At 44.6% G+C, this 12,336-nt stretch overlaps 1 protein-coding gene across 2 annotated transcripts in view; it reads right to left on the bottom strand.

Moving 5' to 3' along the window:
- Window positions 1-12,336, bottom strand: part of CCDC192 (coiled-coil domain containing 192) — a 203,096-nt gene that overhangs the window by 35,993 nt on the left and 154,767 nt on the right. The gene's annotated exons all lie outside the window — the stretch shown is intronic.

Genomic DNA, 12,336 nt, shown 5'->3' with positions numbered 1-12,336 from the left:
ACCTTTTTGCTGTAATTCATCCCATCTTTAAAAGTTTGGATTTTTGTTTTCTGTCTCAAATGTTAGATAAATCTAACACAATCTTGCCGAATTAAAAAAATAGGCCATTGTATAATTTATAAAGCCTGGTTTGGCATACATACACACAATGTTGGCACTGAGTCCCACACATACTTAACTATGAAAAATTCAATGCAGGAAGACTCCTTTGGCTATATTTATAATTGTTTTCCCCAAGCTATTAGATTTCTGCCCTTTGTGTTGTACTATCCTTTGTTATATTGATGTTCTGGAAAAACTAGTAAGTTCCATTTGGCATTCTAGACAATACTGACTCATTTGTTATTTCCAGATTATTAAAGGCCTAAGTATTTATGGAAAAGTGTAGGCACCCTTTCCCGCACCCCCCTTTTGGGAAGGGATCTACTGACAGGAGATCTCTAAGGTATATTGAGAACCCGCTTGGACTGAATTGAGTGTCCTTGTTCTGCCAGTAAGCCCAGGACTATGGGCAATAAAACCTAGCATTTATTCATTTTCTATGTGCCAGATTTTCTGGTTCATTGCTCCTGGTCTCACAACTACTCTGCAAAGTAGCTACTGTGACCCACATATTGCAGTTGAGGAAACTGAGGCTCAGAGATAATAAGGAACTTGTCTGAGTGACTGTGCTGGGATCCGAACCTAATTCTGTATTTCCAAAGTTCATATTCTTTTTATTACCTGGTCCCTTCCAGTGCAATAGGAAAGAGAGAGGGTTTTCTGGTTCCCAGTTGTCTTATCTGTAAAACATGGGAGTTGGTTAAGATGATCACTAAGCTCTGTTTGACTTTTGACACCCTATACTGATATTTTAGGGCTTTCTGCTCAGAGAATATGACTCATTCTCAGGCGAAACCCCCTTTGGATGTTTTCAGATACCTCTGATCCTGGCTGAGGTTTTCAAACAGGATGTTGACAGATATACTTAATATTAATCTTGTCTCCCGTGGTATTTGGATTCCTGCCAATTCTGTGTCACTCAAAACAATAGAGAGCATTATTTTCTCTGTTCTTTCCTTTTCACATAAACCTACTCTATAATGTTTCTCTTCCTCGCCCTGAGCTATAAGTTTATATTTAACCAGACTCTTGCCTTCTTAAAAAAAATAAAATCTTTATTTGCACACTTGACCAACTATAGGACAGATTTCTGAGTACTTTATTTGAATCCATAGTTGTTCAGGTTTTCTTCAGAACATCATATAAAACCATGTCACATCTTCATAAAACTGGACAACAATGAGAAAATGATGTGAGAGAACTACACTGCCAGTTGCCAAGTGAACTATTAGATGATGTGGAGAGAATTTTAAATTTCATCTTCACTAGCTCTATGTATCTGAAATCTACATACATACTTGCAGGTATATCCTTCTGATTATAATAGAAATACATTTTGAGTTTACATAGATTGTTTTAAGACATTTGAACTTGCAAGTTACATCTCAACTAATGTTAGCATCTTAGATGCTAACCCAATTTCCACATACATTTAGAAATAACTACATCTGTATTTTTCTCTTTTGCTAGTTCCATTCAGGAATTAATCTTTCTGATATAATCAGAATTACATGGTAACAAAACAAAACAACAAACAATAGCCCTTAATTATCTTAGGATTGTCTATCTACCTTTTCTTTTGAGGTAATATGTTTTTATGATGCTTATTTGAGGCTTTTATTATCCACTGCTCCAAAAATGTAATGACATCCGATAACTGTACAACTTAATTAGGACATAAAGCACTTACAAATCTTCAAATAATAATTATTGTAGCCAATATTCTTTATAGCCTCTTGGCTTGTTTTATGTTTATTAATTGGCACAACGCCCTTCATTCCCATTTCTGATGCTAGCACTCTACTGAAAACCTAGCACTTGCTGCCAGTCTTCTTTATGCAAAGCAAGGGTTCTGGGTCCTACGGCAGGAAGCAAACGTGCTAAAGATGTGATATGTGCCCTTAAAGGGCTTATGGTCCAACAGGGAAGAAATGAACAAAAATTTTTGTTAGATCAGCTAAAAAGATTGTGAAGGCTATACATAAGTGCTAAGCGGATCTGAACTTTTAGACAGAGACATAGGGAGTTAGGGGAGGATGTTCCAAGCAAAAGGAATAAAACAAAGTTCTGAACAAATGACTTTTATCATTTGGTTCATTCTTTTCTTCCATTTCCAGCCCCTTCTCACTAAACCTGTCAACATGGTTAACTCATACTCATCATTTTAATAAGAGTCATTTGGTGGCCATGCCTTCAGGAATGCTCCCCTATCCAGTTTGTTATGACTTCTAATTCAGTTTGATGTGGACTAAGGAGTATCCTTTTCCAGTCTTCCTCATTTCACTAAATCACTCTCCCAGCACTCATTTTCACAAGTTAGAAACCTAGGAACCATTCTGGTTACCTTCATCTCCTCGGTCATCTAATCCATAACCAAGTCTTACCGATCTCCATCCAAAATAAAGATCAACTCTGTTTGAGATAAATAAAATATGGTTTGGAAAGGAAAATTATTTAGCAATAAAAAAGCATGAAATTTTAATACATTATGCAACGTGAATGGACCTTGAAAACTTTACGCCTAGTGCAATAAGCCAGAGACAGAGAGATAAAGATTGTATGACTCCACTTACATGAAGTACCTAAACAGACAATTTCACAGAGCCAGAGAGTAGAACAGAGGTTACCAGGGCTGGATGGAAGGGGGAGTTATTGTTTAATGGGTACAGAATTTTTCGTGGGCATGATAAAGTTTTGGCTGCCCATAGACAATTTTGCAAATGTATTTGATGCCACTAACTTATACATCTACAAATAGTTAAAATGACAAATATTATGTTAGGTATTTTTTACTACAATAAAAATTAAAAATAATTTTTTAAAGATTAAATCCATTCTACCCCTCGAGTTAAAGCTACCACAACCTCTTACCTAACTGCTGAACTATTCACATTTGATCTAGTCCCTGCCTATCTTTACACCTTCATCCCCTGCTACTGTCCTCCTCATTTATTTTGCTCTAGAGATATTAGATTCATGACTACTGCTAAGAGACACCAAACTGTTTTCCTGAAATGGTTTTCCACTTGCTATTTCCTTTTGGAAGATGCTCTTCCTCTGCCTCTCCATATGCCTGACTCATTTGCATACTTTATGTTTTAGTTGAAATATCATCTTCTTAAAGAGATTTTGCTGATCTACCTTATTAAATGTTCTCCACTTCGACTCTAACTTATTATTTTGTATTATAGAACTCCATTTATTTCCTTCACTGCACTTATCCAAATTTTTACTCTTACTTTTCACCAATTTATTTAGCTTGACTAACAAAGTAGGTGGTGTGTCATTGTGTGAGATGGGAGAAGACAGACGGTGGTGACCATGTCTGAAGCAAGGGTGTGGTGGAAGGTTAGATAAAGAAGAGAAAATGCAAAGTTCACCTACAAATATATAGATCTAGAGTTTAAGAGAGAGAGAGAAATAGACTAGTGATACAATTTGGGGAACATTGGGGTATAGGTGATATTTAGGGCTGTGAGAATGAATAAGACAATCCAGGGAAAAACTGAAGATACGAAAGAAGTAAGGACCCTGGAATTGGTCCTAAAGATCTTTAGAGGTTCTGTAGACTAGGATTCAGCAAGTTAGACAGAGGAGTAACAAATAAGGAAGAAGAAAAGCCAGGGATATGTGGTTTAACATAGGCCAAGAGTAGAGATGAATCTAGAAGAAAAGAGTGGCCATCTGTATTGTATGATGAGATGAGTTCAAGTAAGATGAACACAGAAAAGTTTGCATTATGTCTGACAGTGTGAGGATTGCCGGGGACCTTGGTTACAGCACTTTCAGCCGAATGCCATTGTCTAGGTGTAGTGGGAAGAACCAGACTGTGGTGGATTAAAAAGCAAATGGGAGCGAGGTGAATAAGTGAAGATGGAGCGCGGAGATAATTTTTTCAAAATGTTTACCTTATTCTAAGGTAAGAGTAGGACAAAGGGCTGAGGGATGAGGCGTCAAATGAAGTTTTTGCAGAGACATGAGATACCGCAGGTTCCTATGCTGTCAGGGATGAGCTGACAAAGAGCAGTGGACGATGTAAGATTGAGATAAGGTAAATAAGTGACATAGCTGGGAAGGTGAGAATGACGGTTCAGGAGCCAAGTGGCAGGAGAGACTCTTTCTTCACTGCAAGAAAAAGCAATTAGGAGAACACATGTGAAGAAAGGAAGCAAGAGTTTAGATTTGGTAGTGGAAAGATAAGAATCCCCCTTTGAGCTTGTGTACTTTTGGTGAGTCATAGGTGAGATCATATTCCTGGGTGTATGTGTAGAGGAGGGGAAGGGAGGCTTGCAGAGAGTCAGGAGGGACAGAGATGTGTCTTGGACAGTGAGTAAGCAGCCTCCTGGGAAAAAGTCAGGCTGCTTTGCTGGGCTGAGGTCTATAATCATGTAAACACAGTGACATTAATCAGGCAGGAGTGGAGGACCAAGATAGAGAGCTGCCACCAGATGTCTTGTCAGGCAAGTGATGGAGAGAGGGAATATGAGTATGTGAAAGGAATTTTTAAGAAATAAAGCTAGAAAGATATGCTGAGGCCAGTTCATGAAGAGCCCTTCATGTTGGGCTAAAATATATGATCTTTATTTCCCAGAGCAATGGGAAACCATTGAAGAATTTCGGACTATGAAAGTGACATTACCAAAACTGTCTTCCTGCATAATTAATCTGCCTTTAATATAAATCAATGAGTTGGTTAAAGAAAAAGAAAAGAAACAACAAGACCATTTGTGAAGGACCAGGGATTAGATAACGAAGATCTAGACGAAAGAGAGCAACAGTGGACTTGGGCCAGAGGAGTACAGATGAAATTCCTGAGAGATCTTGGTGTCTGTGAAAACCAGACCAACTTGGTGGGAACATCAGGCCACATAAGGGAGAATGCTGAGGGCTAGATCAGAATTGGGAAGGATATTTAGGTAATATCCTTTAGGTAGCATCTGGAAACAAACATACATTAAGGAATATATCAACTAATTAAGGAATGCAGTGAGAACCAGAAAAGTCATCTTGAATATCAGCTCTGGAAAAATAATCATAAAACTATTGACCAGAGGAGGTCAGAAAGGTTCAGGAAGTGAACTTTTACAGGATGGACAGTGTCAATGTGGCTCACAGCATAGGCATGGCCAACACCAGGGCCATGTGGTAGGCCAGGGTGCTGAGGAGGGCAGGGAGCCAGGCAGTTTAAAGAGTAGAATAGAAAGGACTTGGGAATGAATGTTCAGTTCAATTTTACAGGCTTGGCCAATTTGGTGACAAAGCTCTGATTTGAACATCAAACTGTAGATTTTAAGCCCTCTACATATTTGGGTATGCCATCTTCATGAGTTGAAATAATAAAATGAAAAGTCATAAAATAACACAATTGGAGATAAATCAAGATCAGTTCATTACAGCACAGTGCAGAAGAATCAGTAATGTTGCAAACCAATCCCAGGATTTGATAATCTTCTTAACCCTGGGAGCCAGTAGCTAATGCTGGTGATCTCTCGAACATCACTGGCAAACTGAAAGTGCCATCTGTTCCCTGGTGAATCTGCCACTGGGTGGTTTTAAATATCTCTCTCCATTACTTCGTGACTAATGAACATACTAAGCAACAGTACACCAAGACAGAATCCCATTAAGGCTTATTCAATATCTGTCTATCCAACAATGGGTACACATGTGCACAAAGAGATGCAAAGGAAAGTGGACACCAAGAAGTGGGGAGATTGGCAGGGGGAAGGGAGAAAAACCTACCTATGGGGTACAATGAACACTACTTTGGTGACAGGCACACTAAAATCCCTGGCTTAAGCATTATACAATGTATCCATGTAACGAAAACATTTATACCCCCTTAATATTTTGAAATTTAAAAAAGAGGGGAAAAAAAGTAAGAGTATTTATTTATTGTCTTAGATTAAATTAACCAAAAGGAAAGCTAATGATATCGAGGCAGTAAAAGACTGCTAGGTCTATCAGTTTTCTTCAGGAATGTTTTCAAAGGATCAAAGCTTTTTTAATATAATATATATAAGAGTGTTCAGCAGCCTGTGCTCATGAGGAAGGAAAAAAGAAAACCTCAAACCAGGTTCCATTTCCTTAATAATTTATTCTGATGTGAATTTTTAGCATCTAGATACTGCTTTATCCATGAATAAATTAAGGTAATTTATTTTGTTTGCCAGTATTTCCACATATATATCTTTGTTTAGAACACACAGCTTTGGCTAAATAAATTACTTCCCTTTGGTGTCAGATCAAAAGCAACCTCAAAAGAAGGGTATCTTTTCTCAAATTCAATTATTGACTCTTGGGACTTATATGGAAAATTATAGCTATCACAAAGAAAAGATTAGCCCCTCACATAGGAAAATTTGGCTTATAGCATCAAGATAGATGGAATATACAAGGTCTAGATCTAATATTTTCCCTTCCTCTGCTACAATTAATAATATCTAAGCACTAATTCTCACTTTCTGAGTAGTTAGCTATGTATTTCCCTCAATGTCATTGGCAGTCTCTTGGATTTGTACAGTTAATTACATTCTACTAACACTTGCTTCTAAGACCCCAAGACACTTAGCAGCTGGCATCCATAAATGGGATCAGTTAAATACAGCATTTCTATTCTCTCATAGAATACTATTTGAACTCTAAGTACAGCGATAATTTAGAATTCTAGAGCATGGTCCTGATTTCAAATATTTTTGAATAAGAATGTAAATTTATGTCAGAACTTAGTGTCTTGATCTTTAGTTCTAATAACACGATCACTATAGATACACGAAAACTTGAAAACAGGCCAGGTGCAGCGGCTCAAGTCTGTGACCCTAGCACTTCGGGAGTCTGAAGTGGAAGGATCTCTTGAGGCCAGGAGTTTGAGACCAGCCCAAGCAACATAGTGGAACCTGGTATTTACAAAAAATAGAAAAATTAGCGGAGTGTAGTGGCATACACCTGTAGTTTCAGCTACTAAGGAGGCTACGGCGGGTGGATCGTTTGAGCCCAGGAGTTTGAGGTTGCATTGAGTTATGATGATGCCACTGTACTCTAGCCTGGGCAATAGAGTGAGATCCCATCTCAAAAACGAAAACAAAAAAATCCCAAAACTTTCAAAATTAAAAAAATGTATTTTAAGAGTTCTCATTTTAAAGCTTTTCTTAATCTTTAAAAAATAGTAAAAAAATACAAAAATTATGAATGAATTAATTAACATATAATTTAAAATGAAAATGAATACATAGTGTCTGGTTGTGGCTTAAGTTACAAAAATAAAATAAAAGCATATTGAAAATTATCTACATTTTGTAAGAAATTTACCAGAGGTTTCACACTCATCCAGTGTTAGGAAGACCTCTTCACCCTGAAGTGTTTCTCTGGTCAACAGAGATAAAAGGACTGGAAGGGACGGTTTGTCAAACAGGTAGATGTACTGTAGGTCAACTTAAAGGGTGACACATTTACTTGAAATCACATTCTTAGTACAGGCAGCTTAATGTCATAAACAGTTTACCATCTTAGGAACTTTTTAAGAGTTAAGGCAATAAAGAGATTTTACAGTTTTATCCTATCAAGTGTAAGTACTTGTTCTGCCTTTGAGGATACATAAGAATTCTTGTTTTCTTTCATTTGTGAAACACATGGGTATCTCTCTGCCATCTGTTTTGTATCTTTGCATTTCCTTGGCCTCAGAAATTTACCTTTTTGAGTTAAAACTGATCAATTTACAGCTGACCCTTGGACAACACGGGAGTTAGGAATGCCGACCTCCCTCACAGTTGAAGATCCACGGATAATTTTTGACTCCCCCCGACCGTAATTACTAACAGCCTGCGGTTGACCGGAAGCTTTAATAGCATAAACAGTTATTTGCACATATTTTGTATGTTATTATATACTGTATTCCTATAATACAGGAAGCTAGAGAAAAGAAAATGTTACTAAGAAAATCATAAGGAAGAGAAAAATATATTAACTATTCATTAAGTAGAAAAGTAGATCATCATAAAGGCCTTCATGCTGAGCAGGCTGAGGAGGAGGAGGGAGGGCGAGTCTGGTCTCCTTGTCTCGGGCGTGGCAGAGGAGTAAGAACCCAAACACAAGTGGACCCATGCAGTTCAAAGGTCAACTGTATAATACAAGCTCAGTCTGTGGCCGAGGGCTCCTCCCGCCTTTGTTTGCCAGATTCTATTCAAAATTCTCTAGAATAGAAACAGGGCTGCCTCCTTACTTGCTAGGAATGGCCACAGAAAAAAGTGGCCCCTGGAACCTGTCTTGACCGTCTTTGAGGAACAGATATTCTATCCGTGTGCCCAGACTGAGATGATGGTTTGGCATGATAGGATTTCCAGGTCTTACTGGAAAATCAATGCAGGGGCGACTTTTCAGCCACACTTTCTGGAGTTAAGGAGCGCATCTGCAGAAGGTTAGTGGCATTTGCAGTCTTGCTGGCCTCATTTGTTATGCCAGCATGAGTTAATACACCTCTTCAGGAACCAGCTGCACACTAACAACTCAGAAACAATGCTATTCCTTTTACATGTTTCCTTTATTTCTTTTTACTTATATGCTAAAATATCAAATTGTGGCTTTATTTGATTGAGGAATTCAGAGGCATAGTAGGGTAATTTGCTCCAAACCAGTGTATCTTTAAAAATGTACTCTTCTAGACTTCTGCAATGCATATAGGGGTATATACCTAACGTGTGTGTGTGTGTGTGTGTGTGTGTGTGTATAAAACACTACCCCACTGGCTAGAAATAAATAATAAACCCTATGCCTTCAAACAGAAGGCTCTGAGCAGCATTTGGTTCTGTGCATCTTTTCTAAATTTGATTTGATGAGCGCAAGCTCCCTTAAAATACTCATACTTTCCTCCAAATTTATTCATATGACCAATGTAGCTAATCTCTAACCTCAAACTCCTATCAGGAAACACTAAGTCACTAAATAAAATAAGAGTGAGGTCTCTGGGGAGCTGCAGGAGAGAATACCCTTCACATTTACTTTTTTTACTTTGTCAACAAAAGGTTAATACCAGGGACAGCTGCGCCAGTATTGACAGCTGGATGACAATTGTTTGCAACCTCAAAGTCTCCAATTCAACTTATATTGACAAATAAATGTCCATCTGCTGCTGTTTGACAAAGGAGTGTCCAAGACTGTTCTGCACATGTCCTGGAAGGAAGCGTCTTCCTACTGGCTCCAGTCTGGGCTGTGCAACAGCATTCCCAAACAGCGCATGCTCTCCTGGTGATCACAGCACTCTCCGCAGTGAAGTAGGAAGTCTTAGAAACCCATCAAGCTCCATTCCCACATGCCTTGTCTGACATTTAGCTGGTGCTTGCCCTTTCATCCAACCCCTCTGGTTACAGAAGCCAGGTTGACCTTTTTTTTTTTTTCCTTTGCTAAGACCATTCCTAAGAGATGGACAGAAGGAATGGAATTCCATTTCCTGATCATGATGTAATTCCAAAATTAGTCTTACGAACAAAGGAGGGAGGGGACCTTGACATCACTGAATTCCCATAGCTGGGGTAGCAAGAAAATACTGGATCCCAACCAAAAATTCAGAATGAATCTTCTTACCCTTTGCTAATTATAAAATAAATAAATTTCCAGATCTCTCACAGAAGGAAGGGCCTAAATATGCAGTCTGAAAATAATAGGGCCAGAAAGAGAAAAATTTTATACTTTCCTGACAAAACAAAACAGTAAATGGCTCTTTGCTCCAAATTTATAAGGTTTAGCCAAAATAGATTATAGGGGGCAATGAGAATCATATTTTATCTTCTGTCCAGAAAGCTTTTCCATCTTCTTTTGCCTAGTAGCATTCCCTGGCCCCTGACCTCTGGCCCATGACCCAGGTGTGGCCCAAGCTAAGGCCCCACTGCCTCCGCCACAGTACGCGGTGCCAGGAGGCCCCCAAGTGCCTTCTCTGCGGTTTCTGCGGACAGCGGGAAGGCGGCCCTGTGACCTGGCGTCCGGTGTGGTTGGGGCTCTGTGGTGGTGAGTACCATAAGCCGATGCTGACCACCTTAAGAAAAAAAAATTATTTATGGGAAGGACAGAAGATGGGTCTCGTTATTGAAAGGAAACCTTGTCCACCAGACCTCACAAAGGCAGCCTTAGGGACGCAGGCACGGAACACTGACGGCCTACCCCCGGGGGCGGCCTCCAGGTGCCCGGCGGCCTCCAGGTGACCGGCGGCCTCCAGGTGCCCGGCGGCCTCCAGGTGACCGGTGCCGGCTTTCCGTCCTCCCTCGCAGTCGGCTGAGATCCAAGCTCCTGGAAAAGACCACGTGTGACTGCGCTCAACTGGTCAGGAGCCTTCCCCTGGGCCCAGAGGAAAAGGACACAAGACTGCGGAGACTAGGAGGGCACTCCCCAAAGGAAAATCATGCTTTGTTACGGAAAGAGGGAGGAAGTGGCTCAGAGCCGCAGGAACAAGAGACGCCGGGGACTGTCGCGGGCGGTGGCCCTGTCCCCGTGTGTCCGCGGCCGCCCAGGGCCACCGAGAGCCAAGGGAGCTTCCGGACGCCTCGGGCGCAGCCTCCCTTCCGCCCTCGGGCGGACAGACCCCTTTCCGCGAGGCTGGCTTTGTTCCGGCTGGCGTCACCTGCAGTCAGCAGAGCCCGAGCAAGGCCAGCGCCTGCGGCGGCGCTCTCTGCGCCTGAGGCTTCTGAGGCGCTCTCTTGAAACTTAGAGTTACGTCATTCGCACCTGTCGGACTAGGCCACGGCCTCCCCCGGAGAAGGGCGTTTCCGGGCCTGTGCGCTCCGCGGGAGTCCCGGTGCGGGCTCGCCCGGGGACGTCTGAGCGGGGCGGGCGGGGCGGGCTCCAGCGGACGAAGGAGGGGACAGCCTCACCCAGCTCTGGCTGACACCTGGAGACCCGAAAGGCAGATGCGGCCGTTTCTATGCGGCGGATACGAAAGCTCCTTGGGGTCCCGTCGGGCTCCGCGTGTCCCGCCCGCCTGACCCGACCGCCCGCGCTCCCTGGCCCGCGCACGGCGGCTCCCGCGAAGCAGCCCTGCAGCTGAGGGTGCGGTGGCGGCGCTTTGGACGAAAGCTCTTTTCTGCAAAGGGTGGTGCAATGCTTCCTGGGCGAGGGGAGTCACTAGGAGTCCTTGTCGCTCGCGGTCCCGGGAGAGCCCGGCTGCGGGAGAAGCTGGAGCGGGAGCGGGTGCGGGAGTGGGTGCGGGAGCGGGTGCGGGAGCGGTGCGGGTGCGGGAGCGGGTGCGGGAGCGGTGCGGGAGCGGGTGCGGGAGCGGGTGCGGGTGCGGGAGCAGTGCGGGTGCGGGAGCGGGTGCGGGAGCGGGTGCGGGAGCGGGTGCGGGTGCGGAAGCGGGTGCGGGTGCGGGAGCGGGTGCGGGTGCGGGTGCGGGAGCGGGTGCCAGAGCGGGTGCGGGTGCGGGAGCGGGAGCGGGTGCGGGAGCGGGTGCGGGAGCGGGTGCGGGAGCGGGAGCGGGTGCGGGAGCGGGTGCCAGAGCGGGAGCGGGTGCGGGAGCGGGTGCCAGAGCGGGAGCGGGTGCGGGAGCGGGTGCGGGAGCGGGTGCCAGAGCGGGAGCGGGTGCGGGAGCGGGAGCGGGAGCGGGAGCGGGTGCGGGTGCGGGAGCGGTGCGGGTGCGGGAGCGGGTGCGGGAGCGGGTGCGGGAGCGGGTGCGGGAGCGGGTGCGGGTGCGGGAGCAGTGCGGGTGCGGGAGCGGGTGCGGGAGCGGGTGCGGGAGCGGGTGCGGGTGCGGAAGCGGGTGCGGGTGCGGGAGCGGGTGCGGGTGCGGGTGCGGGAGCGGGTGCCAGAGCGGGTGCGGGTGCGGGAGCGGGAGCGGGTGCGGGAGCGGGTGCGGGAGCGGGTGCGGGAGCGGGAGCGGGTGCGGGAGCGGGTGCCAGAGCGGGAGCGGGTGCGGGAGCGGGTGCCAGAGCGGGAGCGGGTGCGGGAGCGGGAGCGGGTGCGGGAGCGGGTGCCAGAGCGGGAGCGGGTGCGGGAGCGGGAGCGGGAGCGGGAGCGGGTGCGGGTGCGGGAGCGGTGCGGGTGCGGGAGCGGGTGCGGGAGCGGGTGCGGGAGCGGGAGTACCGCCCGCGGCCGCAGCATGCCCTGTGGGGCGTGCGCCAGCGCTCCTGGCAAAGGCCGGCAGTTGAAATGGTGAGAGCTCGAGACCAGCTTTGTCACTTTCTCAGGAAACTCTAGGTTAGGCTGGCCAAATAAATATCTGTGTTCAGTGGTGAAATAAGGCATAGGACTATTGGT

Source organism: Microcebus murinus, chromosome 11, assembly GCF_040939455.1.
Source record: "Microcebus murinus isolate Inina chromosome 11, M.murinus_Inina_mat1.0, whole genome shotgun sequence".
NCBI lineage: Eukaryota > Metazoa > Chordata > Mammalia > Primates > Cheirogaleidae > Microcebus > Microcebus murinus.
This window is presented reverse-complemented; position numbering and strand designations above follow the sequence as displayed.